The sequence below is a fragment of the Ursus arctos genome, unplaced genomic scaffold (assembly GCF_023065955.2).
Source record: "Ursus arctos isolate Adak ecotype North America unplaced genomic scaffold, UrsArc2.0 scaffold_1, whole genome shotgun sequence".
NCBI classification, from domain to species: domain Eukaryota; kingdom Metazoa; phylum Chordata; class Mammalia; order Carnivora; family Ursidae; genus Ursus; species Ursus arctos.
This window is the reverse complement of record NW_026622763.1, coordinates 82,834,663-82,862,310: the sequence shown is the minus strand read 5'-3', so window position 1 is coordinate 82,862,310 and position 27,648 is coordinate 82,834,663.

Sequence of the window (27,648 nt, the reverse complement as noted above, 5' to 3'; positions counted from 1 at the left end):
ACAAGAACCAACTTCCACCATACCCAGCATTCAAACTGGTCCTAAGTTTCAGTACAGATATAAAGAATATTAATAAAAAATTATTTTACTTCCATTCACTTTAAGATAAAAAATAAGGATGATTTTTTAAATTCTAATACTTAAAAATTTTAGAAAAGTTGTAAATGAGTTTAGTTAAGAATCTAGATTTTTTTTAAAAGTATGAAAAAACTAACACATACCAACTCTTAGATTAAAAATATGCTGCGAAATAAACTGTTAAAAAATGGGTAATTTTTTAATTACCGTTTTGGGGACATAAAATCACCCTTTCTAAAAGCTAAGGTTTTCAAGTTCCATACAAGAAGTTAAAGATAAGTTTATTACTCTAACATGTTAACAAACACCAGTATTAAATAGCTTATCCACATTGGAAAGATTGTTCTCTCTGAATGGTGGAATTACCATTATTTCTAAAATTTATTACTGTTTCTAAATATACCCAAAGCAAAGCTCTATCACTTAGTGATAAGTTATCACTGTATCAGTTAGGCACTTAAAAAAGTAATTTCTCCCTAGATAAGACTGCTATCGGGTAAACTTTTCAGATGACAGAGACTTAGACTCCAGAATTTTAAACTTACTATCATTGAGCCTACAGATTTTTTGTTTTTGGCTGAAAACAAAAACAATTTATTGTAACACAGGGAAATCAAGCCCATGGCATTTTCGTACATAAAATGGTCTAGTGCTAACACCCTAGGCAACAGCACATGAGCAACACGCATTTGCACACCAAGTCTGTTGGTTTATTCGCACCAGTAATAAATAAATGTTTGCATCATAGAACATTGTTTATGTTTAAACCATTTGCTAACTTTTAAGTAGCAGCTCTATTTGCTTTGATAATGCTCTTCCAAGAGGTTACAGGTTGTATTTCCAAACAAGCCTGTTATACTTATTGAAATAGTTCTCTGCACATTTGAACAAACTCTACTGTGGAATATTCACATGCCGATGATTTAGAATGAATTTATTCTACTCTGACTTTCCTAGAAAAAATATAAGGGATTTCACTAACATTTTTCAACCGTAGACACTAAAAACCAGCAATTACTAACACAACTCCTACCAGTTCCCCCAATAAGGGACTAAGAGAAGCAGATCAGATAGATAATTTCACTGGTAGCACGCAGCCATCCAGCATTGGATAGACATGCTCTTCTATTTCATACGTATGGAGACAAACATAATGCTAAGCATTTGCACAGTTGTGTGCATATCCACATAAAACATCCGTAAGTTGGTGGATCATTTACATTTCAAAGGCTGCAATACTCTGATATGGTCTGCTGCTTTTACGAATAAGCACTGATATTTATCTCAGCTGAATCCCTTAAGAAAAAGAACCAGAAATTATATTAAAACAAAGTGGAGGGGCGCCTGGGTGGCTCAGTTGGTTAAGCATCTGCCTTCGGCTCAGATCATGATCCCAGGGTCCTGGTATGGAGCCCAGCATCGGGCTCCCAGGAGGGAGCCTGCTTTCTCCCTCTCCCTACTTGTTCTCTCTCTCTGTCTCTCTGTCAAATAAATAAATAAATTATAAAATCTTTAAAAAAAAAAAACAACAAAGTGGAATATCCAACTTTCTACTGAGAAAAGACTTCTACTCTGTCAGAAAGAATCTGTATTTCGCGTTTTAACTTTGTACTGTCTTTCATTCAGAAACATTCTCGAGCCAGGTTGAACCTGGTACACAGTGAAGCACAAGCCTCTCTTGGGATCGTCTGTTTGCTGCTTTGATCTGCATCTGGACCGAGAGGAAAAAATAAAACAGAAATTGCAACATTTTTTATCATACACAGACCTCAGAAGAAGATTCAGGGACTCTTTCTCTCCAGTAGAGCTGGCAGACATGCTCTGGGCTGACAGTAAGCCTATGGGTCTGAATTAGTTGGGGTTCTTCCGATGGGATGGTTCCCATTGGTTCTGTTTCTCAAAAAGAGAGTGACAGGGAGAGAGATTTATAATAAGGAATTGATGCACACGGGTGTGGAGGCTGAGAAGTTCCAGATTTGTGGTCCACAAGGGGGAGAACCAGGAGAGCTGATGGGATAGTTCCAGTTCGAGTTCGGGTCTGAAGGCAGCAGAAAACCAAAGTCCCAGCTTGAAGATGCAGAGAAAGCAAATTCTCCCCTATTCAGCCTTTTGTTCTATTCAGATCTTCAAAGTATAGGATGAAGCCCAACCACATGGGGGGGGGGCAGTCTCCAGTCTACCAATTCAAACGTTAATCTCATTCAGAAGCACCCTCATAGACACACCCAGAATGTTTAACCAAATAGCTGGATAACCCATGGCCTAGTCAAGCTGACATAAAATCAACCATCACAGGTTTATCATTGAGTTAGTGTTTGCTGGGAGGGGATGTGGTCTAGTGGTTATGAGCATATTTTCCAAATTTAGTCTGGGCCGAAAACCCACCTCCCTCATCATAGATCTACCTTATGAGGTTATTGTAAGTGTTAAATGGGTAAGTGTATAAACAATACAGGATAGTTTGCCATTATTATGGAATTATTGCAGTAGATTCTGCAGGAGTCTCGGAGCATCTCGCCTGAATTCCCTACTTTTCCAAATTCTTTGTTTTTTATACAGGGATAAAAGTATATGTTTGGGAGAGAAATAGAGTAGGTAGAGGGTAGCACAGAAACTTTTTGTAATTTTGAAGCTGATTAAACTTCAATAGAAGCCTCAGTCTCTGCGTCACATTTTACCTTAAATATTATCTGACTCCTGCAACATGGAAGGCAACATGCGGCCAAAAATGCTCACTGTAGTCTCCATTACACTGGGACTTCATGGGCCGTAATTCCAGGATAGCTGTAACAGTCAGTTTGAAAGTCGATCATGAATTAGTCTGAGGGGGATTTTTGCAGTCTTAACTGCTTCATGAAATCTCGTAAACACCTAAACCTATGAGATGAAGTAGATGACTGGGCTTATATTTAATATAGCCAAATTCTAAAATTGAATTTTCCCCCTAGGTTCCTTGATGTAATCCAGCTTCGTGACCCTCTGTGAATTTGTGATACTACTCATGGAACATTTTCACCATCCACTTGTCTGTCTGAGTCATTCTTCACAAACAGGGAGAGTATGCTATCTCAATTCAGGAGAGCAAACGCCAGACAATTAATTGCAGGGCGTTCTGCGATTGCCTTCTGTGTGTGGACAAGAGAGAAATCTAGTAAACTGAAATCTAAATAAACTCTTAAGAATTTCACTTTTTGCTGCTTAGGCTTTCTAACTGATTGGAGACAAAGTACCAGATGCTATCACTGCTTATTGTTCTTTTTTTCAGTTGGACTTGGAACTCTAAAAATGGTTACGATTGCAGGCAGTGCCTTCTGACATGGTAGGTTTGTAGGGTTCTTTATGGTGTTCAGAGACTTCTGCATTCTTATTCATTATGTCACTATCTTCTTACATTTCATATGTGAAGTAGGCGAGACAGGCATTATTTTTCAACCGAAAGAGAGAGAGAAGCTGAGTAACGTGTCGGTGATTCACAGCCTGGCTCACAAGAATGGAAGCTGCAAAAGGGCAGGTGATTTTGTCTGTTTTGCTTACTCATGTATCCCCAGTGTCTGGGAGGATGCCTGGCACATAGTAGGTGTCAATAACTTTTTGTGGGATTGATCAATGAATCTGATTGGAACTGGGAATAGAATTCATTTCTTCTGTTCTACAAACTTTTCTATTGCACTTTTTATACTGGAAAGAATTCTCCGGATGCGACTGTTGTCAGGTTTGTGGAAGCAAGGCCACTGAGCCTTCTCCGCGGAGGTGTAACGGGTACCCCACTTCGCAGTGACAGAGGAAGAAAAGGAGGGCATTTATGGGGTCCTCCCATCTCCCCCCAAGAGTCAGAAAAGAAGGTCCGCTGGGTCCCTCTGTCCCGAAGGCGCTAGTCTCACTGGCGGCGGCGGTGGCGGCGGACGGGAAATTCTCTGGAGCTCCGTGTGGCCGAGGCTTGGCAGGCTCTGGGCGGCTGCCACTGCCTCTAGGCATCGCGCTCGTTGCGGCAGGTGCCCAGTTGCCACGATCCCGGATCCCGGACTCTGCAGCTGGGCCACAGACCAGAGGCCAGCGGGGCGGGGCCGGGGCGGGGCCGGGGCGGGGTGGCCGCGTGAGAAGGCGAGGCCGGGGCGGGGCCGGGGCGGCGGGCGCGGGGACGCGGGGAGGTAGGGGCGCCTTGGCTGCCTGGGTTCTCCACTTCCACCGAGGCAGCAACAGCAGCAGCATCCTCCTCCTTGCTTCCTTTTCTTCCTTTCCGCTTCTTTCTCGTCTCCTCCTCTCTCTCCATTCCCGGTCTCACTCTTTTTTCCCCTTTCCCTTAGAGCCTCCTTTCTCCAGGTACCGCCGTAGTCTCCGCGAGCACCGCGGGAACCTTCCGATTTGCGCCCAGGTAAGATCTCTGTCAGCACTCCGGAGCCATCTAGTGCGCTCTGCGTCCCCCTTCGCCCTGTCTTTCACGTGCAGACGGAGCCTTCACGGGGCAAAGGTGGGAGAAGGGTCTTGGTGCCGTGGCTACTGGCCGAGGTGGAGTGAGCAGCCCTGCATCGTCAGACCCGGCCTCTCCGCGTGTCCTTATGGAGCCGGGCGCTGGGGCTGGGCTCCAGGACGAGAGGGTGCAACTTTGCAGATCACCTCGGAGGGCCAGGATTAATACTACCTGAGATTAGACCGTGCAACTATGCAAAGATAATGGGAGTGGGATTTCAAGGTGAAGCAAACTGCGGCGGTGAACTGCTTGCTGTGAAGTGAGGAACACTTGGGCACTTTCAAACAATTTTCCCTGTGAGTGCTCCAGAAACAATTTGAAAGATAAGATAAATATTCAGATTTTTGAAATACAGAAGAGTCAAGGTTGATGGAGGGTGGGGTGTGAGGAAATGAGAATGGATGAGTTTTGCTGTTTTCTGAGTTTTAGTCTTTACTTCTTTACTTTTCCTCCTTTTTTTTTTAAATGACAGAAACAAACGTCCAAAATTTACATAATCTATTTTTCTTTCTTCTTTTTAAAGGTTGTTTCAGCGCTTTTGCTCTGCTGGCTCTCTTCTTTCTCCTTGGCTTCTATTTGGAGATAGAAATTTCAAGAATGTGCGGGGAAAGAGTGTGGAGGTGTGTGTTTTGGGGAAGGGGGGTGTAAAGTGAATCAAGTCAGAAAGACCATCCTTGAAAACTGGAACATTGGTGTCGTTCTGCCTGGTACCACCAGCCTCTGGGACTGTGTCGGCAAATAAACTTTCAGCAGCAACAAGTCCGTTTCTCAAGACCATTGTTTGCCACCTGCTGTGAGCTCTCATCACAGTGCTTCCGGGACATAGACCCCAAGAGTGAGGTATGCACGCATGTGTGCACACATATGTAATGTTACAAACAGCAGTGCATTTTCTAGAGTCAAATAATTTGAGGTCTTGGGGATTGAACTATGCATGACATTTATAAAGGAAACAAAAGGTATTGTCTGGAGGGATACAATGTGATTTGGACGAAGGGATCAATGGATATTGGTAAGGATGTGTAACATTAATTTCAAATGTACACTAGATTTTTAAAAGACCAGCCAGGATTGAAAATGGTTGAAAACCCAAATAGACAGTTGAAGTTAAGTGGTATTACAGTGAGTTTATTATACTTGAGAAAAAGAAATCAAGTTTCTGACAGATGAATCTCCTCTCTTAAACGTACCAATTTATTTTTGAATTTACTTTAGATTCTTTTTTTTTTTTTTACACACTTGATGACTTTGTCTCTCTTCCAACAAGAATAAAATTAAACTCCATTGTTATATAAGGTAATTTCCCTTCAAATCCATGCAGGTTCTTAAAAACACAATGTGTGATGGACGTGGATCTTTTAAGTAGTCATCATCAACTCACTGCTCTTGACTTTCCTGGAAGCAAAGGAGTCAGGTTGTGATAAAATAGCTTTTCTGCGTTCCAGGTTCTCCACAATTTCCAAATCTCAAGCAAGTACAGATTGGAGACTAGGTAAGCCAGATTGTCATAGAAGAGTGTGCTCTGGACCTCACCTAGGCTCTTGCAAAGACCACTCTATCCAGCATTTAGAGCATACATAAAATGGGTCAAAGCAGCATCAGTGCGAGAAATGTAGAGTGCAACTACATTAAAAGGGACTTGATAGGGAATTAGATCAGGCGAAGGATATACTGACTTAAACAATCATTTAGTTCAGGCAACTGCACTAGGCACCGTAGAGATTTATGTAAGAACAACGAAAAAAGAACTTGCATGTCAGAAAGTCTGACAATGGAATGGGAAAGAGATGCATACATGTGACATATGAACAGTTCATGTCATGTTGCCCATATTTGCGAAATGGGGGTGATGATGATGAAGTTGATGATCATACAAATAGTAATCGTAGAAATATCTAATTGTCACTGGCACTGCTCTCAGTGTCTTACATTTATATATCACAATTTTTCATTATGAGTTTCTGTCCTCGGCGTTGTGAGATTTTCAGATTACCTGGTCTCTGCCAATGGAGTGTCACTGCACATCCCCGTCCTGTGATAGCCCCAAACAGTCTCATACTCTTCTCTCTACCTAGGATCAAAAACCAACAATGGAGGAAGGGGACATCTTCCTCTTAATAAACTGAAGCATGTTAGCTCAATGCCACTAAAGGACCAGACTCACACTGTATGTCAGATAACAATGTCTCGGGGCGCCTGGGTGGCTCAGTCAGTTAAGCGTCTGCCTTCATCATGTCGTGATCTCAGGGTCCTGGGATTCAGCCCCACATGGGGCTCCCTGATCAGCAGGGAGCCTGCTTCTCCCCCCACTTCTCCTCTCCCCACCTTGTGTGCTCTCTCTGTCTCTCAAATAAATAAACAAATAAAATCTTTAAAAAAAAATAACAATGTTCTATTTGGGGCAATCGTTTGGATTTTTTATTATTTGCTAAAAGATGTGAGATAGATGATGATAGATAGATAGATAGATAGATAGATAGATGATAGATAGATATATTCTTCAAATATATGTATATATTCTCCAACCAAAGGAGTTCTCACTGATACAGCTGCTTTCCTCAAAGGATTTTATTCCCAAATTTCTTAATTACAAAGCTCTTGCCCTTTCTACCAACTATACTACCTCCCAGAGAGTATCATGCAAAATAATGTGTTCTGAAAATAACAATATATCTATAATTAACCTATCTATGATCATAACAAGTTGGGTTTTTTGATTTATACATCATTATGCTTATAGTGTATAGTTGTATTGTTGATAAAACATTAAGAAGGTCTGCAAAATTCTTTGTAAATTTATTACTGAATTTGAGGGATAAAACTATTCCATTTGTGATGTCAGCTTGCCTTGACCTACACTGTAGTGAACTGGAATTGGATGATGGGAAATTTCTTTTTACCCCATTCTTTGTTCTGAAAAATTGCAGCATTGTAAAAAATGAATCAGTAAATTACTTAGATAAACTGCATATGGTGTTTACCTAAGATTTCTAGCAGTGTTTGAATTGGATCTATGATTCATACGGTGAAACCCTGCTCCCGCACCCAATTACAGCAGCACTGAGCTTCACAGCTAATCAATTAATCAAAAACTTTTAGCAATATGAGTAAGCGAGTAGGTACAACTTAATCCTACTTAACAAAATACCCCCAAATTTTAAGTACTCCAAAATGCTGTCAAAATAAATTGTTGAGGGACACCTGGGTGGCACAGCGGTTAAGTGTCTGCCTTCGGCTCAGGGCGTGATCCTGGCGTTATGGGATCGAGTCCCGCATCAGGCTCCTCTGCTGTGAGCCTGCTTCTTCCTCTCCCACTCCCCCTGCTTGTGTTCCCTCTCTCGCTGGCTGTCTCTCTCTCTGTCAAATAAATAAATAAAATCTTTAAAAAATAAAAAATAAAAATAAATAAATTGTTGAATATATTTCTTTTACATTAGTATAATACGTGTAAGGGAAATAAAAATGTGAGTTCATGAAAAATGTAAAATTTCCTATTTTGCTAAAGAAAAATATGCTTATGTATTTTAAAATACATGGGCAATGTGTTGGTCATCACTCAGATTTTTTAAAAAACCTCTCTATTTATAAGAGGCCAGAAATGAAATCTTTTAAAATTAAACATAAAATGAAAAAATTTAAATATTAAAGTGTTTAATTCATTTTTCAAAATATTTCAGTTTATCAATTATCGATTGCAAACAAATCACTCCAGGTTTAGTGGCATAAAACAATACTTCCATTATGTTCACGGATTCTATGGGTTAGAGATTAGAATGGCACACGGCAAGAACATGTTGTCTCTGGAGCCTTAGCTGGGGAGACTCCGAAGCTGAACTAACTTGACAGTGACAGGAAGGATATGGTGGTGTTTTCACTCACGTGTGAAGGTGTTAATGTCAACTGAATCTTGGATCTCAGGTGGGCTTTCAAATAGAGCATCTGCCTGTGACCTTCCTCTGCGGTCTCTCTGAAAGGCTCGTTTGGACTTCCTCACAGTGTGCAAGTGGTTACTAGGAGCAATCCTTCTCAGAAAGCAAACCTGGAGGCATGACATTGTATGATGGACCCCAGAGATCACATAGTGTTACCTTTCCCCTCTGCTGTTGGCCGAGGAAGTCACAAAAGTCCAGTAGATTCCAGGTGCTGGCACATAGGCCCAGCCCTTCACAAGGGAAGTGTCCCATCCCACAGAACTTGGTTGGGATGTAGATTGGCGTGGCCATCTTTTGGAAATATCTACCACAGTCTTTCCTATGGGTGCACAACTCGCCTCTTCCCTACAGGAAAATACACATATTTTCCCACAATACGCCCAGACTCATCCAACTGTGAGAATGAGAAGCACCTTTATTTTCATTCCCCATAAGTGCTGGCTCCTTTAAGTTACTCCTTTAGCTCATCTCTCTCCTCTCATTTTCCACCTAGCAGCTGATAGCTAAATGTATTTTCAACACCGCTTGGTAATCTTAGGTCACCATATTTGCCAGGTAGATTTTCTATTTACTATGCTGTTGAGGAAAATAGTTTTGCTAAACTTTTGCAAGTATCTTTTTTTGTCCAACTTTGACTAACAATCTCCTTAATGCTTTTCCAACTTCTTCCCAGCCCCAAAGCCAGTCTTCGTATTTTAGGTTTTCATTATCTTAGCACCCCACTCTTAGTACTACTGCTATCATAATAGACCTCCCCCAACACTTAGTCACGTAAAGCAGCCATCACGATGCACAAAGATTCTGTGGGTTAGGAGCTTGGGTAGGACACAATATGGATGGTTTGTCTGCTCCCCATAGTGTCTGGGTCCTCAGGGATAGAAGTAGAAATGACCCCACTTACCATCCTTTCCAAAGACCTACTTGTGGATATTGTCCCGACAGTGCTGGACTCCAGGGTTAGACGTCCTGGTTTCCAAAAGATGAACACTTATACCAAGGTTTGCAACCAGTGTTCTGTTGAACTGTCAGCTAAGGTTGCCTGGGTCCATGTGTCGTTGAACCAGCAGGCAGGAAGCACCGTCTTGGCCTTCTCAGGAGGAAGCAGGGATGCTGTTACATAAGGCAGACCCAAGGAATGTGTTCAGTATCCAGGTGAGCCTTTCAGTCACCTCTTGTTCAGTTCTGACAGGAAACAGCTACGTGCAGCATCTGGGGCTGAGCAGACCATATTGACCAGGGGCTCAGATGCGATTTAATGAGAAAACTATCTTAGAATATTTTCCATTACCATCTTCTTTATACATCTTATAGCAAAGTCACTTTCTTTATGAATCTTAATACTATAAAATATAACATTTTAACTTCCTTTCTGACTTTTATTTTATATTACACTAAGACTTACTAACAATGGGGGTGCCTGGGTGGCTCAGTCGTTAAGTGTCTGCCTTCAGCTCAGGGCATGATCCCAGAGTCCTGGGATCGAGCCCCACATCAGGCTCCTCCGCTGGGAGCCTGCTTTTTCCTCTCCCACTCCCCCTGCCTGTGTTCCCTCTCTGTCTGGCTGTCTCTCTCTGTGTCAAATAAATAAATAAAATCTTAAAAAAAAAAAAAAGACTTACTCACAATGATTATTTAACACCAGGTCAGATAGAGGAGGTATATCTTTTCCTGGTAGAAGAAAAAAGTTAAATAAAAGCAAGATGCTACTTGCAAATCATTTTAGAAATTAAATATTTACTATGCTGTAACTTGGAAGGGAAATGTTTTCCACCTTTAAAATTTTGGTCGTGACTGCTGATTAATTTTATTGATCTTTAAGAGTAGATAATTTAATTGTTGTGACACTTAACTAAGACAATACCAGGTTTTTGAAATAATTTTCTTTAAGAACTAAAAGTACTTTGGTACATAATCTATTTCAGAATGACCAGTAAATTTTTATCTGTTAAAATTAGATGTAATCTAAAAAATATATAGTGTAATGAAGTTGATTTTTAAAACCATATTTCCTACAAAAAAGGGGGGCTCATAAAGCCATTTGGAATGCTTATTTTTGAATTTCCTTTACCTTCTTGTAAAGTAGTAGAGTGTTAAGATTTGAAAATGATTTTGAAATCATTTAGCTCCCTCACTTTATAGAGAAAGAAACTAGAAAGTTTATTTGAGTCACCTAAGAACACGTTAGTAATTACTGCCACAACTCTCAACTCACACATGTCAAATTCTATTATAAAATGTTCTCTGTCACAATGTCCTTGGAATAGTTATAACAGGTGTTTCTTTTTTCCACCTATCTTGATGACAAATCTCTTCCTTTTTTTGTTTGTCTGCTTATTATTTTCACTAAATAAACTTTATTCTGTACTCTACATTTCTAGTTCTTTTCCTGAAAGCAGATAAAATATTTGGAGAGAATTGCTTTGTATATGTGCTTGCCTGGTATCAAGATATAAAAAAGCACTATTCACCCAATATATATTTTTGTCTATTTCACAGGATGTTTAAAATGTCTTACCCATTTCTTTGACGTAGGATCCTACTCCAGAGGATACCAGCCAGCATCGGTAGCTCAAAGAAGAAAAGTAGGAATATAAATAGACTCCAGTGACATTTTTAGTTTGCTTAGATTTTGTTATCTCATAGGTCTTGGATAACTTCTGCTAGATACAAGCGATTTCTGCCTGGCTTTGTTTTCAGTTCTTCCTTGAAATATTACTGACTTGCTGGTGTTTGTTAATGGTTAGAAAACTTAATAACCTACAATTGTCAATTTTTCTCCCTGGGTTTTGTTTGTGTGTTCTCCTTTTTCTTTGGAATTACATGACATGTAATCATTTAGATTTATTACAAAAAAAAATTGGCAGCTGTAAAATAGAACAACTTTATGCTAATTTCATTTCAGAATTCCTCTCCATTGTACTTGCGTTCAGATGTAACTCATGCTTTGAAAAATGAGATATCTGTGATGCGGTCAGTGCTTCTATTTGATATCCCGTTTGCGGTGATTTACAATGGAATTACACTGGTCTTATCTTTCTCAGCCTGCTGACACAAATGGCCTTTTATGTACCTATCGCTTATTGTACAGTCTGCATTTCGCATTTTTTTTGCAAATGGGATTGGAAAGTGAATTGCCTTTATATGATTTACCGCTTATTAATATGGGGGCTACAAACTTGAAAAGTAAGTACAGTTCTATTCATACTTATATTTGCACGTGGTTTCTATGGCCTTTATGGGAGAGGTTTCCGTGTGGATAATAAAAGTCATTCTCTCTGCTGCAGCGTGTAACATGCTGATAATCACGCTGCATTGATGGGAACTTCCCTGCTTTCCCGTGGCTGGCGTCAGGGAGCTGCAGCTGCCTCTGTCACAGAGCACGGCGGTTATGGAATTACATGTGATCCTGTGCGGGCCATCACATATTCGGTCCTCAGGGTGCTGTAAGAACGCTTCAGTAAGAGAGATACCTCGTAGAAGACGTGCTGTGTGATTCTTGGGTGTAAATAGCTTTGGTGTTAATCAAATACATAAAAATAATACATCAGTACCTCTGCTTATTCCTTAGAGACTTAGGTTTGCTACATTCTTTGAGAAACACGCTAAAAAACATTAGCTGAAAGTAGTTTGGGGGCACAGTTCTTCGTCTTCTCTGCTAAGTTGCTTAGGACAGTTTTTAACTTTTGGCAAACCTCTGTGTACATCATTTTGCATCATTTCTTCTTAAAATACCCCCCAACTCAACCATAAACTTCATTATCAAAGTGGGCTTTGGGAGGGGGGCAAAGTAGATTTTATGCCTGCGAATGTCTGAGTACAATAAGTTTTATGCTCTCTATCTTTATACCTCAGCATGAAGGGGAGACCGCGTGGCTCAGTCGGTTGAGTGTCCAATTCTCGATTTCGGCTTGGTCATGATCTTAGGGTCCTGGGATCGAGCCCTGCGTTGGGCTCCATGCTCAGTAGGCAGTCTTCTTGAGATTCTCTCTCTCTCTGTCTCCCTCTGCTTCTCTGCCTGCTCGTGCTTCAGCCCTCTCTCATGCTCTCTTTCTAAAGTAAATAAATAATCTTGAAAAAGAAAAGGATTTCATTAAGATTTTCCTATCTCATGAAAAAATTAATACTGCTTGGTTTGAATCCCATGGAAACCTATACTTAAAAAGGAGTTCTAGTAGGCAAAAAGCTTTGCATATCGTAAGCTTGATATTATGTTCAGAAGTGAAAAGTATTGCAGAAGACTAAAATAATTTGGGGAGACAAAGTTCTAATTTGACATCGTCAAATATCTCTAAAAGAGTCATTTAAAAACATTGAAAATAGAGCCCAAACTGAAGTCATCCTCTATACCTGACTGGGCATTTATAAGCCCATTTGCAGCATAGTGTCTCTCCCAGCCACGCAGAATCCCTAACCGTGGGACTCTGCAGCCTTGGCTGAGATCTGGCTGCCGGGCTCTTTGATGGGGATGCCCGATTATTTTTGCTTTTTAAAGAATTATGCCATGAGCCAGATGTTTTCCAGTTTCTGTGCTCCAGAAGCCCTCACGTGTATGTTTAATTTTCTAAATAACAGTCCTCCTGTTTGGAAATGGCACGCCAACTATGTAAACGTGTTTGCACTGATATACTTTCTAAGTGATTATTTTTCTCTATATTGTGGTTTGTAGGTAAATACATTTACTTTTAAAAGGAATAGTGTCTCCACAATACATTAACCTACTGGTTTCCAAATTTTTCTTTTAACAAAATAATACTTTTAGCCACTTTCAAAGAAAGTCATGTTTTCTCTATTATACAAGACAGATAAAAGTTATTCTAGAGAGTAGAGGATGGTGGCAACTCCTTTCGAGATGGCACGGAGGCACTTCGGAGGAGCCCTGGGGTTTCTTTCCTTAATCTAATGCATTAACTCATGTTGGGAGTTTTAGAAATAGATTTAGAAAAACCTCTTTTTAAGTACGCATTGAGCACATGCCATGACTATACTGCTAAATAAGAGGAACAGGATACGTAATTATTTCAAATTAAATAATTGCACACAGATATTTTCTGGAATGATTTCATTGTTTAAATCCTCAAAGGGATCACAAGTTAGAGAATTCATTGGATCAAAATTTTGTTAAATTGCAGGAATAGAGTGCTGATTCTTATGTCTTGGCAAATTACAAAATGCCTTCTTATTTTTCACTTTCTACACCTCTTGCCATTGTCTATTGCATTGGTAAAAATCTTATCTTGAAGAACTGATTAAGAATTTAAAACAAATTCATTTTGTATAACACACAGTTCCTCACTTGGAGTTTAAGAGAAAATACAAGTATATAAGGAGATAGAAAACATAACAAAATCAGAGTATTCATTGAACCTCTGAATTCTTCAGGTATTTTGTTTTTTTGCTTTTGGTATCTATAGCTGAATGTCATCCCCGGATTAACCCAGCTGCCCACTGTTTTGCAGAAGGGGAAGGGAAAGCAGGACACATTAGAGTTGTATCAATATTGCATTAAAGTTATCTTTCCATTTTCCCCTCCGGGAGATGCACGTTTTTTTATGGAATGGAAGAACAAAGAGTGATTTTCCTGTAAGAAGTCTTTCTAGCTCTACCCAGAATTTTTTCCCAGGGATTTATGCTAGGTCTCGTTCTGAAAGGGCTAGAGATGGCTTAGAAAATAAAATACAGTGTGAAAAAAAATAGTTAAGGCAAAAGCTGAAAAGCCCAAACAAAGGAATCAAAATGCCTGTGGGAGGAAAGGATTTAAAGTATTTGGTACAGAGGAGTTTGACTCGAAGCTTTCTGATAGTTACTACAAATAAGAGAAACATAATGGACTGGATCACTTTTATTTTTATTCAAAAATAGAAGACACAATCACCTCTAGAGATGTACTTTTTTTAGCATGAATCTCAAGCAAGAATTTAATCCCTTATTTACAAAGGAAGAACACTGAACTATGTATGAATACCCTGTGAACGTGGGACGGTTAAACAAGTAAATAAAACCCTATGTAGTGATTTCTAGTATTAACACAGAAACCTGATCTAAACACAAAAGAACATGTCTGTGTATTTCGATCACATTGCTAAGACATAAAGAGCTTGGGATTTTTTACAATTGTTAATTAAACACATTTTTCATTAGTCACTTTAGCTAATCACTTTTATTCTTTATTCTCCAATTGGTTCTTAAATTTGGTCATTTAATTGTGAGGCTGATAAGACCTTCATTACTAATGAATGGAGGATAGAACATACAAGTGGCTTGCACTTGGACCACTTGTGGTTAGCTGAGAGCAAAGCCAGATTTTCTAATTTCCAGTGTAGGACTTGGTCTCTTAGCAACATCCCCTTTCTGGGTGCTGGTTCAAATATCCAGTTCCTTCACTGGGAATGAGATTACTTCTAGAAGCACAGTCTTTGCTGCAAATTAAGTTTTGTCAAGTGGTGGTTTTACAAGATCTCCTTACCAGATGCAAAAGAGATTGTTAAAAATTTGTTTTGACATTCCTTGACATAGAAGCAAAGATTATCAACATTCTTTTCTCCCCACTCCCACTCTATCAAAAACATGGAATTGTAGAGCCCAAAGAAATATTCTTCAGGAATGGAAACCAACTAAATATGTAAGCAAGAACTAGAGATTGAGAGAGGAAGACCAACTAATCAGTCAGGAGCACAGACCCAGCAGCTCTGGAATATTTGAACCTGATGTAACAGTTTAAAAAAAGAGAAACAGATTTACAATAGCAAATCTATAATAGCATGTGACAACTATATAAAACTATATAACAAATGTTATTTTAACATTTGATTGTAACTATTTAAATACTGGTGAACACAAACATTCAGAAATAGTGATTTATTGAATTGTTCTTGATATAAAATATTCCATAATATTAGAAATATATCATACCTGGGAGTATCCTGCTCTGATCTAAGATTGAAATTATTGATTTCTTTCTCTATATTTGGTGCTTTACTCATTATCTCAGTGTGAGATAGTCTTTCCTGCCTCAAACTAGATTTAAGTTATGAAAAGAATCTTATAAAATATTGAGTCTAAAATTTATTTTTAGCATCAGAAAAACGTTATATAATTTCCTTATAATTATGCTAGCCTCATGCAGGCTTACCTAGGAACCAAAGTGTTTGGACTTTGAAAATCCTACTTGTGACTCCATTGGTGTTTGTCATCCATTTCAAAATCATGACACAAACAAGTAAAGCAGAATGTGATGATTATCAGTTCCACTGCCCACTTGGAGGACAGCTCACACCCTTACAGCTTCGCTGAATTCCGATTTGATTTCCTACTGGAAATTAGAAATAGTCCTCTGCTTCAGCCTGATGGCCCCATAGACAGCACACCTGACTAAGGTTATTTCCCTTTGTAGAATGATTTTCCTTTTTTTCCCTGACTCTCCTGATTAGATTACTTATTTGATTTTTTATTGATCTTCAAGGCAAATTCTCTGATCATCATCTCTGTGAAACTTCAATTATATATTTTTTAAAAAGATTTTATTTATTTATTTGACAGAGAGAGACACAGCCAGCGAGAGAGGGAACACAAGCAGGAGGAGTGGGAGAGGGAGAAGCAGGCTCCCTGAGCAGGGAGCCCGATGCAGGGCTTGATCCCAGGACCCTGGGATCAGGCCCTGAGCTGAAGGCAGATGCTCAACAACTGAGCCACCCACGTGCCCCTTCAACTGTATTTCTTGACTGACCTTCATTCATCTCTTCCTTCTACACCTTAACATTTCTCATTGTTTCCTCATTTAAAAGACAACATAGTGTTGAAAAATAATAAAACAGTAGAATTACTCATATTCTCACCATCCCAGCCAGTGTATGTCATGGTTTTACCTATTACCTCCTACCTGGACACTTAAGTTTTCATAGATACAATCATAGGTACATACTGTATTATAGTTCATTATGTTCTTTATAACATCATGCTACAAACACATTTCTAGATCTTCCACGTATACACTTGAGTGGTGCAATGATATTGTATCATGTTAATATAACATGGAGTATAGCAGAGACTTCTTAATGCTGGACCCTCTGATTTTTACCCAAACTTCCACTCACATAGCATGCCTGGTTTTTACAGTGTGTACAACTCTCTATACCCACAAAACCTGGATCTATCCCTTACGCAGTGCACTAACTGTCCCTTTAGGGGCACTACATTGCCAGCTGATATTAAACAGGATGCGTGAGTCAGAGAACCAACCCCAGGTTCTAGAGCCTACTGTTTCCTGATAGCACATATTGCAATACTGATATCCCTTGAACACATAGGCGCCATCTTCCCACAGACCTCTTGGTGTTGGTAAGGCATTTCATGAGTGGAGTTCTCTCTTTCCAGGTGGTAGATTCTTGACTTCTGCAGGATCTCTGCGGGTACTAGGAATTTGTTGTGGGAAAACAATACAGTCTCAGTCAAGAGTGAAAGAATGATACTTTAGAGATTTTTCATAAAGTGCTGAACTACTAAAAACTACATCTAATTTGCAATATACTACTGTACTGCTTTCTCTCTTTGGATCAGCCTTTTGAGATAATGTTGCCCTTTGCTTACAAGAGGGCAAAATTCTCACATAATTAACAACACTCTCTTCCTTAACCTGGAAAGCCCTCTGAACACTGAGGTCAGAACACCAGAACTTGAACAGATTGCCTGCCATTTTCTATATTCACTTCAAATTTTTAGCCTCTCAGGAAAGTAAATCTAGTGGCTAGCCTTGGTTGAAACACTTAAAGAATATGCATGCTGAGCATATCTTTACATAGATTTTCATAGACACTGGTCAGAGCAAATTCACATGGATTGACCTCATAAAACATAATTTCTGAATGGTATTCTGGGACCTGAGAAGAGTTAGTTCATCTCATAGGGTTTATTATGTCCTCACAGAAGAATCAAACACATTTATTAACAGTCAATCTGAACTTTTGGGAAACCAGTTTCTTACCTATACATTAAGGGAAGTGGCAAACATTTGCTAAAATCAAGTTCATTAGAGTTTATTTTGACTCTCATTTAATAGAATGAATATTTTTATTTGATCCCCCTTTAAAAAAATAATAACAGTAATAATGGTAACCAATTAGTGAGAAAGGACAGCTGTTCCTCCATCGCCACACCATCATGATTACTGAAATACTGAACACGGACAGCACCTGATTGTGTCAGAGTTCCCATGTATGATTGTCTTTCCAGCTGATGGAAGGTTTAATTTCACTAATAAGCTGTCTCTCATAACAGATACCATTAATCTGGTTTTCTGAACTGTAAGCAAAGGGGAAAAAATAAGGAAATCCTTCAAATCTTAGAATTTTCTATTTTATCTTTTCTACTATATGAACTTTCTTTTCAGGTTTGACTATCTTCCTGTAGTTTTTGCAAATTTAGATATTGACTGGGTCCTTTCATGCCAGTACCGTTCAAGCAGTTTATCTAATGAAGGCAGGGCTGTAGGTCACAGAGAAAACTAGGAGAAATAAACCTTACCTTTTGTTAGTGTAGGTGAGTGAAACTTAACAACTGTTCCGGGTTAGCACTCCACCAGATATCAGGGTACTACCTAGGAAAAATACATATGCTGTGGCAGTAATGGAGTTATTTAGAAATTTGGAGACTTTGCTTTGCCTTAGCATTACATGTAGGGTATAACTTTTTTTGTTCATGATATGATATAATATTATTCTTCGGAAAAATGCCAATAAGAGACTCCATGCTTTTGCTAGCTATTTGAAAATCTTAAATTTTAGATGCATGAGAATCCCTGACCTACCACAAATAAACAAGTAAACAACCAAACTGACAACTTTTGAAAGGATTTCAACCTTAAGCAGTTTTATTTTGATGGCATCAAATTTATTTCATTTTATCAGTTATGCTAGATTTAATATTAGAATAGAACATTAAAATAGGGGCACCTGGGTGGCTCAGTTGTTAAGCGTCTGCCTTGGGCTCAGGGCGTGATCCCAGAGTCCTAGGATCGAGCCCCACATCAGGCTTCTCTGCTAGGAGCCTCTCCCACTCCCCCTGCCTGTGTTCCCTCTCTCGCTGGCTGTCTCTCTCTCTGTCAAATAAATAAATAAAATCTTTTTTTAAAAAAAGAATAGAACATTAAAATAGTATAGAAAACATTGCCACACATTGGAAGAGTAACATTTGTGTACATATTTCTGGGGTATTAGAATAGAATTTGACTATGAGGTAAGCTATGCACACATAGGATCACTTAAACAAGATATCTGTAAATGTGTTTATTTTCCCTTAAGATATCTTGTAATCATTTTTCTTGGAACACTGATTAGGGATCAGAATTTTGCAAGGAATGAGTGTGATGACGAATTTTTATTATATCATACTATACTGAATTGGTAATCATAATCATAGATTTTATGATTACTATAAATAATAGAAAAAGTGGTCTTTAAAAATCAGACAAACCATTATACAGTGATATCTTTCACTAAGTGTGTCTCTACCAGGGATACGACTTCCTTTCTGTCAGAAATGGGGATGAACAGACCATGTGGTAAGAGGGATTTCTTTTTATTTAACCTAAGGACAGTCTGTACTCTTCTACCCACCCCCGTAGCCCCATTAACTGAAAGGTCAATAAACATCTCTATAAAATTCCCTTTCAGGTTCCTGCAAAGTGTTTTTAGTTCCACAAGGTTTAAATGCAATTTTGGATAATCAGGAAATGTCATTCTTTCTGGTTAGTTGACAGAGAGGAAAAATTTGTGAAAGGTAAAATGAAAGAGGAAGGTGGATTTAATAGTTGACCTAAATAACTTTTCAAGATGGCTTCTAATTCAGCCAAGCCAAGAGAAGAACTTTATTAGTGAGACTTTGTTCACTCTTTGAACAAATGTGTTAACAGGCCACAGTTCAAATCTCTCTGGTAACTTCTGTTAGAATCATGAGATTTTGTGCCAAAGGATCTTTTCACCTTTGGTAGCTCATCTTCTCTCTTGGTCTTCATCATTACCCTTCTCCTTCACCAGACCCACTCAGCATTGCGAGTGTGTGACAGAGCCACACTTGAGGCAGTGCAACTGATGGACAAGAAAAAACAGCATGAAGTGAGACACAAATGAAATCCATGCTTTGAGTTTGTGAAAATGCAAATAAAATTGTAATTCAATCAAAGTTTTTTAAATGGAGCATTTCAAAATAAGGGTGAAGCTCTCACTAGCAGAATGTCTGTTAGACTGATCATGTCCAGCTAGTGCAGATGCCTCAAAGGGCAGAAGTACCAAAAACATGTAAAAACAGTCAGTTAACATTATACCCAACGGTGAAAAACTGAGAGATTTTCCCCTACGATCAGGAACAAAACAAGGATGTTCACTCTCACCACTTTTATTCAACATGGTACTGGAAGTCCTAGCCACAGCAATTAGACAAGAAAAAGAAGTAAAAGGCATCCATGTTTGTAAGGAAAAAGTAAAACTTTCACTATTTGCAGATGACACGATACTATACATAGAAAACCCTAAAGATTCCATCAAAAAACTACCAGAACTGATAAATGAATTCGGTAATATTGCAAGATAAAAAAAATCAATATGTATAAATCTGTTGCATTTCTATACACTAATAATGAAGGAGCAGAAAGAGAAATTAAGAAAACAATCCCATTTACAGTTGCACCAAAAATAATAAAATACTTAGGAATAAAGTTAACCAAGGGCTGAAAGACCTATACTCTGAAAACTATAAAAACATTGATGAAAGAAATTGAAGATGTCACAAACAAATGGAAAAATATTCCATGCTCATGGATCGGAAGAACAAATATTGTTAAAATGTCCATACTACCCAATACAAGCTACAGATTTAATACAATCCCTATCAAAACACCAATAGCGTTTATCACAGAACTAGAACAAATAATCCTAAAATTTTTATGAAACCAGAAAAGACCCCAGATATTGAAAGCAATCTTGAAAAAGAAGAGCAAAGTTGGAGGTATTACAATCTCAGATTTCAAGATATACTACAAAACTATAGTAACCAAAACAGTATTGTACTGGCACAAAAATAGTCAGATCAATAGAATAGAACAGACAGCCCAGAAATAAACCTGCACTGATATGGTCAATTAATCTATGACAAAAGAGGCAAGTATATGCAATGGGGGAAAGACAGTCTCTTCAACAAATGGTGGTGGGGAAATTAGACAGCTTCATGCAAAAGAATTAAATTGGACCACATTCTAACACCATATGCAAAAATAAACTCAAAACAGATTAAAGATCTAAATGTGAGAACTAAAACCTAAATATCCTAGAAGATTATATGTCTCTAGAAATGCATCCACTTCTTCCAGATTGCCTAATTTGTTGACATATATTTGCTCATAATATGTTCCTATAATTGTTTGTATTTCCTCAGTGTTGGTTGTGATCTCTCCTCTTTCATTCATGCTTTTATTTATTTGGGTCCATTCTCTTTTCTTTTTGATAAGTCTGACCAGGAGTTTATTGATCTTATTGATTCTTTCAAAGAACCAGCTCCTAGTTTTGTTGATCTACTGTTCTTTTGGCTTCTATTTCATTGATTTCTGCTCTAATATTTATTAATTCTCTTCTCCTGCTGGGTTTAGACTTTATTTGCTGTTCTTTCTCCAGCTCCTTTAGGTGTAGGGTTAGGTTGTGTATTTGAGACCTTTCTTGTTTCTTGAGAAAGGCTTGTATTGCTATATACTTCCCTCTTAGGACTGCCTTTGCTGCATCCCAAAGGTTTTGAACAGTTGTGTTTTCATTTTCGTTTGTTTCCATGAATTTTTTAAATTCTTCTTTAATTTCCTGGTTGACCCATTCATTCTTTAGTAGGATGCTCCTTAGCCTCCATGTATTTGAGTTCTTTTCAAATTTCCTCTTGTGATTGAGTTCCAGGTTCAAAACACTGTGGTCTGAAAATATGCATGGAATGATCCCAATCTTTTGGTACTGGTTGAGACCTGTTTTGTGACCCAGGATGTGATCTATTCTGGAGAATGTTCCATGTGCACTCAAAAAGAATGTGTATCCTGTTGCTTTAGGGTGGAAGGCTCTGAATATACTTGTGAAGTCCATCTGGTCCAGTGTGTCATTCAGCCCTTGTTTCCTTGCTGATCTTCTGCTTAGATGATCTGTCCATTGCAGGGAGTGGGTTGTCCAAGTCCCCTAATATTATTGTATTATCATTGATGTGTTTCTTTAATTTTGTTATTAATTGGCATATATAATTGGCTGCTCCCATGTTAGGGGCATAAATATTTACAATTGTTAGATCTTCTTGTTGGATAGACCCTTTAATTATGATATAATGTCCTTCCTCACTTCTTATTACAGTCTTTGGTTCAAAATCTAATTTGTCTGATATAAGGATTGCCAGCCCAGCTTTCTTTTGAAGTCCATTAGCATGGTAAATTGTTTACCACTTCATCATTTTCAATGATGGAGGTGCCTTTGGGTCTAAAATGAGTCTCTTGCAGACATCATATGGAGGGTCTTTCTTCTTTTATCCAATCTGATAGCCTGTGTCTTTTGATTGGACTATGTAGCACATTTACATTCAGAGTAACTATTGAAAGATATGAATTTAGTGCCACTGTATTACCTGTAAAGTCCCTGTTTCTGTATACTGTCTCTGTTCCTTTCTGGTCTTTGTTACTTTTGGGCTCTCTCTTTGCTTTGAGGATCCCCTTTAATATTTCTGGAAGGGTTGGTTTAGTGATCACAAATTCTTCCAGTTTCTATTTGTACTGGAAGCTCTTTATCTCTTGTTCCAGTCTAAATAGGAGCATTGCTGGATAAAGTATTTTTGGCTGCATGTTTTTCTCATTTAGTACCCTGTGTATATCATGCCAGCCCTTACTGGCCTGCCAAGTCTCTGTGGATAGGTCTTCTGCCAGTTTAATGTTCCCAACCCTGTATATCAGGACCTCTTGTCTCAAGCTGCTTTCAGGATTTTCTCTAAGTCTCTGAGATTTGCAAGCTTCACTATTATATGTCAGGGTGTTGACCTATTTTTATTGATTTTGAGGAGGGTTCTCTGTGCCTCCTGGACTTAGATGCCTGTTTCCTTCCCCAGATTAGGGAAGTTCCCACTATAATTTGCCCCAATATACCTTCTGCCCCCCCATTCCTTTTCTTCTGGGATCCCAATTATCCTAATATTGTTTCACTTTATGGTATCACTTATCTCTCAAATTCTCCTCTTGTGATCCAGTAATTGTTTATCTCTCTGTTTCTCAGCTTCTTTATTCTCCGTCATTTTTTCTTCTATGTCACTAATTCTCTCTTCTGCCTCATTAATCCTAGCAGTTAGAGCCTCCATTTTTTATTGCATCCCATTAATAGCCTTTTTGATTTCAACTTGATTCGATTTTAGTTCTTTTATTTCTCCAGAAAGGGATTCTCTAGTGTCTTCTATGCTTTTTTCAAGCCCAACTAGTATCTTTATAATCATTATTCTGAACTCTAGTTCTAATATCTTACTTATATCCATACTGATCAGGTCCCTAGCAGTCAGTACTGCCTCTTGTTCTCTTTTTGAGGTGAGTTTTCTGTCTCATCATTCTATCCAGAGAAGAACAGACAAGTGAGAGAACAAAATACTAAAATGGCAACAATGACCCCAGAGATACCCTAAACAAATCAGAAGAGACCTGAAACAAACAAAAAAATTATATAAAATTGAGAGAATATAATCAGACAGGTGAACAGACCAGAGAAATACACGAGATCTTCTGTGTGTTTTGGTCTGTTAGAAAACTAGTTCCCAAAATTGTAAAGAAAAAAATATATATACAAAAATAAAACTAAATAGAATGAAAGGATAGATTGTAACTGTAAAAAATGAAAATTAGAAGACAAAGAATAAAAAGGAATATAAACAAACAGGTGAAAAGAGCAGAGCAGTACACTATATCCTGGGTGTATTTTGGTCTGTTTGTTAGAAGAAACTACATGCCAAAATTGTAAAGAAAGAAAAACATATGTATGCAAAAGTAAAATTAAATACATTGAAAGGATAGAATGTAACTGTAAAGATGAAAACTCAAAAAGACTTTAAAAAAAGAAAAAAAGAGAGAATATTATCAGACAGGTGAAGAGAACAGAGCAATACACTATATCCTGGGTGTATTTTGGTTTGTTTGCTAGAAGAAACTACATCCCAAAATTATATATATATATATGTGTGTGTGTGTGTGTGTGTGCGTGTGTGTGTGTGTGTATATATATATATTTATATATATATATAAAACATATATATACAAAAATAAAATTACATACAATGAAAGGATAGAGTGTAACTGTAAAAATGGAAATTAAAAAAAGACTTAAACTGAACAGACCCATAACCAGCAAGGAAATTGAAACAGTAATAAAAAATCTCCCAAAAACAAGAGTCCAGGGCCAGATGGCTTCCCAGGGGAATTTTACTGTACATTTAAAGAAGAATGAACACTATTCTTCTGAAGCTGTTTCAAAAAATAGGAATGAAAGGAAAACTTCCAAACTCTTTCTATGAGGCCAGCATCACCTTGATCCCAAAACCAAAGACTGCACCAAAAAGGAGAAACATAGATGTCAAAATTCTCACCAAAATACTAGCCAATGGGATCCAACAGTACGTTAAATGATTATTCACCACAACCAAGTGGGATTTATTCCTGGGCTTCAGGGTGGATTCAACATTGGCAAATCAATCAATGGAATACACTACATTAATAAGAGAAAGGACAAGACCCATATCATCCTCTCAGTAGATGCAGAAAAAGCATTGACAAAGTACAACATCCTTTCTTTATTAGAACTCTTCAGAGTGTAGGCATAGAGAGAACATACCTCAATTTTGTAAAAGTCATGTATGAAAAGCCCACAGTGAATATCATTCTCAATGGGGAAAAACTGAGAGCATCTCCCCTAAGGTCGGGAACATGGCAGAGATGTCCATTGTCACCACTGCTGTTCAACATAGTACTACAAGTCCCAGCCTCAGCAATCAGACAACAAAAAGAAATAAAAGGCATCTAAATTGGCAAAGTAGAAGTTAAATTCTCACTCTTCACAGATGACATGATACTCTATGTGGAAAACTGAAAAGACTCCACCCCAAAATTGCTAGAACTTACACAGGAATTCAGCAAAGTGGCAAGATATAAAATCAGTGCACAGAAATACAGTTGTGTTTCTATGCGCTAACAATGAGACAGAAGAAAGAGAAATTAAGGAGTCAATCTTATTTACAATTGCACCCAAAACCATAAGATACCTAGGAATAAATCTAACCAAAGAGGCAAAGGTCTGTACTTAGAAAACTATAGAACACTCATGAAAGAAATTGAGGAAGACACAAAGAAATGGAAAAACATCCCATGCTCATCGACTGGAAGAACAAATATTGTTAAAATGTCTATGCTACCTAGAACAATCTATACATTCAATGCACCTTCTATCAAAATACCACCAACTTTTTTCACAGAGCTGGAACAAATAATCCTACAATTTGTATGAAGCCAGAAAAGACCCCAAATAGTGAAAGGAATGTTGACAAAGAAAACCAAAGGTGGTGGCATCACAGTCCCGGACTTCAAGCTCTATTATGAAGCTGTAGTCATCAAGACAGTATGGTACTGGCACAAAACAGACACACAGATCAATGGAACAGAATAGAGAACCCAGAAATGGACCCTCAACTCTATGGTCAACTAATCTTTGACAAAGCAGGAAAGAATATGCAATGGAAAAGAGACAGTCTCTTCAACAAATGGTGTTGGGAAAATTGGACAGCCACATGCAGAAGAATGAAACTGATCCATTTTCTTACACTATAAACAAAAATAGACTCAAAATGGATGAAAGACCCAAATGTGAGACAGGAATCCATTAAATCCTAGAGGAGAACACAGGTAGCAACCTCTGTGACTTCATCCACAGCAAATTCTTACTAGACACATCTCCAAAGGCAATGGAAGCAAAGGCAAAAATGAACTATTGAGACTTGTGTACTATTGTGCTGTGTGTACTCTCCTAGGATTTTTCCTTTGCACAGCAAAGGAAACAGCTGACAAAACCAAAAGACAACCAACAGAATGGGAAGAGATATTTGCAAATGACATATCAGATAAAGGGCTAGTTTCCACAGTCTGTAAAGAACTTATCAAACTGAACACCCAAAGAACAAATAATCTGATCAAGAAATGGGCAGAAGACATGAACAGACATTTCTCCAAAGAAGACATCCAAATGGCCAACAGATACATGAAAAAATGCTCCACATCACTGGTCATCAGGGAAATACAAATCAAAACCACAATGAGATACCACTTCACACTGGTCAGAATGGCTAAAATTAACAAGTCAGGAAATGACAGATGTTGTGAGGATGTAGAGAGGGGGAAGCCTCTTACACTGTTGATGGGAATGCAAGCTGATAGAGCCATTCTGGAAAACAGTATGAAGGTTTCTCATGAAGTTAAAAATAGAGCTACTCTATGACCCTCCAATTGCACTACTGCAATTACCCCAAAGATATAAATGTAGTGATCTGAAGAGGTACCTGCACCCCAATGATTATAGCAGGAATATCCACAATAGCCAAATGATGGAAAAAGCACAGATGTCCATTGACAGATGAATGGATAAAGAAGATGTGGTATAGGGGCACCTGGGTGGCTCAGTCTGTTGGGCATCTGCCTTCCATTCAGGTTGTGGTCCTGGGATCCTAGGATTGAGCCCCACATCAGGCTCTCTGCTCAGTGGGGAGCCTGCTTCTCGCTCTCCTCCCTGCTCCTGCTCTTAGTCTCTCTCTCTCTTTCAAATTAATAAATAACTTCTTTAAAAAAAAGATGTGATATATAGATAGATGATAGATAGATAGATAGATAGATAGATAGATAGATGGATAATGGAATACTACTCAGTCATCAAAAAAATGAAATCTTGCCATATGCAATGATGTGGATGGAACTAGAGAGTATTATGCCAAGGGAAATAAGTCAATAAGAGAAAGACAATTATCATATGATCTCACTCATATGTGGAATTTAAGAAACAAAACAGAGGATCATGGGGGAAGGGAGGGAAAAATAAAACAAGATGAAATCAGAGAAGTAGACAATAAGAGACTCTTAATCATAGGAAACAAACTGAGGGGTGCTGGAGGAGGGTGGGGGAATGGGGTTACTGGATGAAGGACATTAAGGAGGGCATGTGGTATAATGAACACTGAGTATTATATAAGACTGACGAATCACTGAACTCTACCTCTGAAACTAATAATACATTATATATTAATTAATGAATTTAAATTTAAACATTTAATTTAAAAAATCCTAGGAGAGTACACACAGGCAGTAATTTCCTGACATTGGTTGTAACAATATCCTTCTAGATATGTCTCCTAAGGCAAGGGAAACAAGAACAAAAATAAACTATTGAGACTACATCAAAATAAAAAGCTTCTGCACAGCAAAAATAAGCAAACAAACAAAAACAACTAAAAGACAACCTATAGAATGGGAGAAGATATTTACAAATGATATATCCAATAAAATGTTAGTATCCAAACTATATAAAGATATATAACTTATATAACTCAACGCCAAAAACCAAAATAATCTAATTAAAAATGGGCAGAAGACATGAATAGACATTTCTCCAAAGAAGACATACAGATGGCCATCAGGGAAATGAAAAGATGCTCAATATTGCTTGTCATCAGGAAAATACAAATCAGAAACACAATAAAATATCACCTCACACCTGTCAGAATGGCTAAAATAGAAAACTCAAGAAATAAGTGTTGGTGAGGATGTAGAGAGAAAGGAATTCTTGTGCACTGTTGGACTGATGCATCCACAGTGGAAACAGTATGGAGGTTCCTAAAAAAAAAATTAAAAATAGGATTACCTTATGATCCAGTAACTCCACTATTGGGTATTTACCTAGGGAAAATGAAAACATAATTCGAAATGATATATGTACTCCACGTTTACTGCAGCATTATTTACAATAGCCAAAATATGAAAGCAGGCCAAGTGTCCATCAATAGTTGAATGAATAAAGAAGTGGTATTTATATACAATGTAATACTCTACCATAAAAAAAGAATAAAATATTGCCATTTGTAACCCTACGGATGGACCTAGGG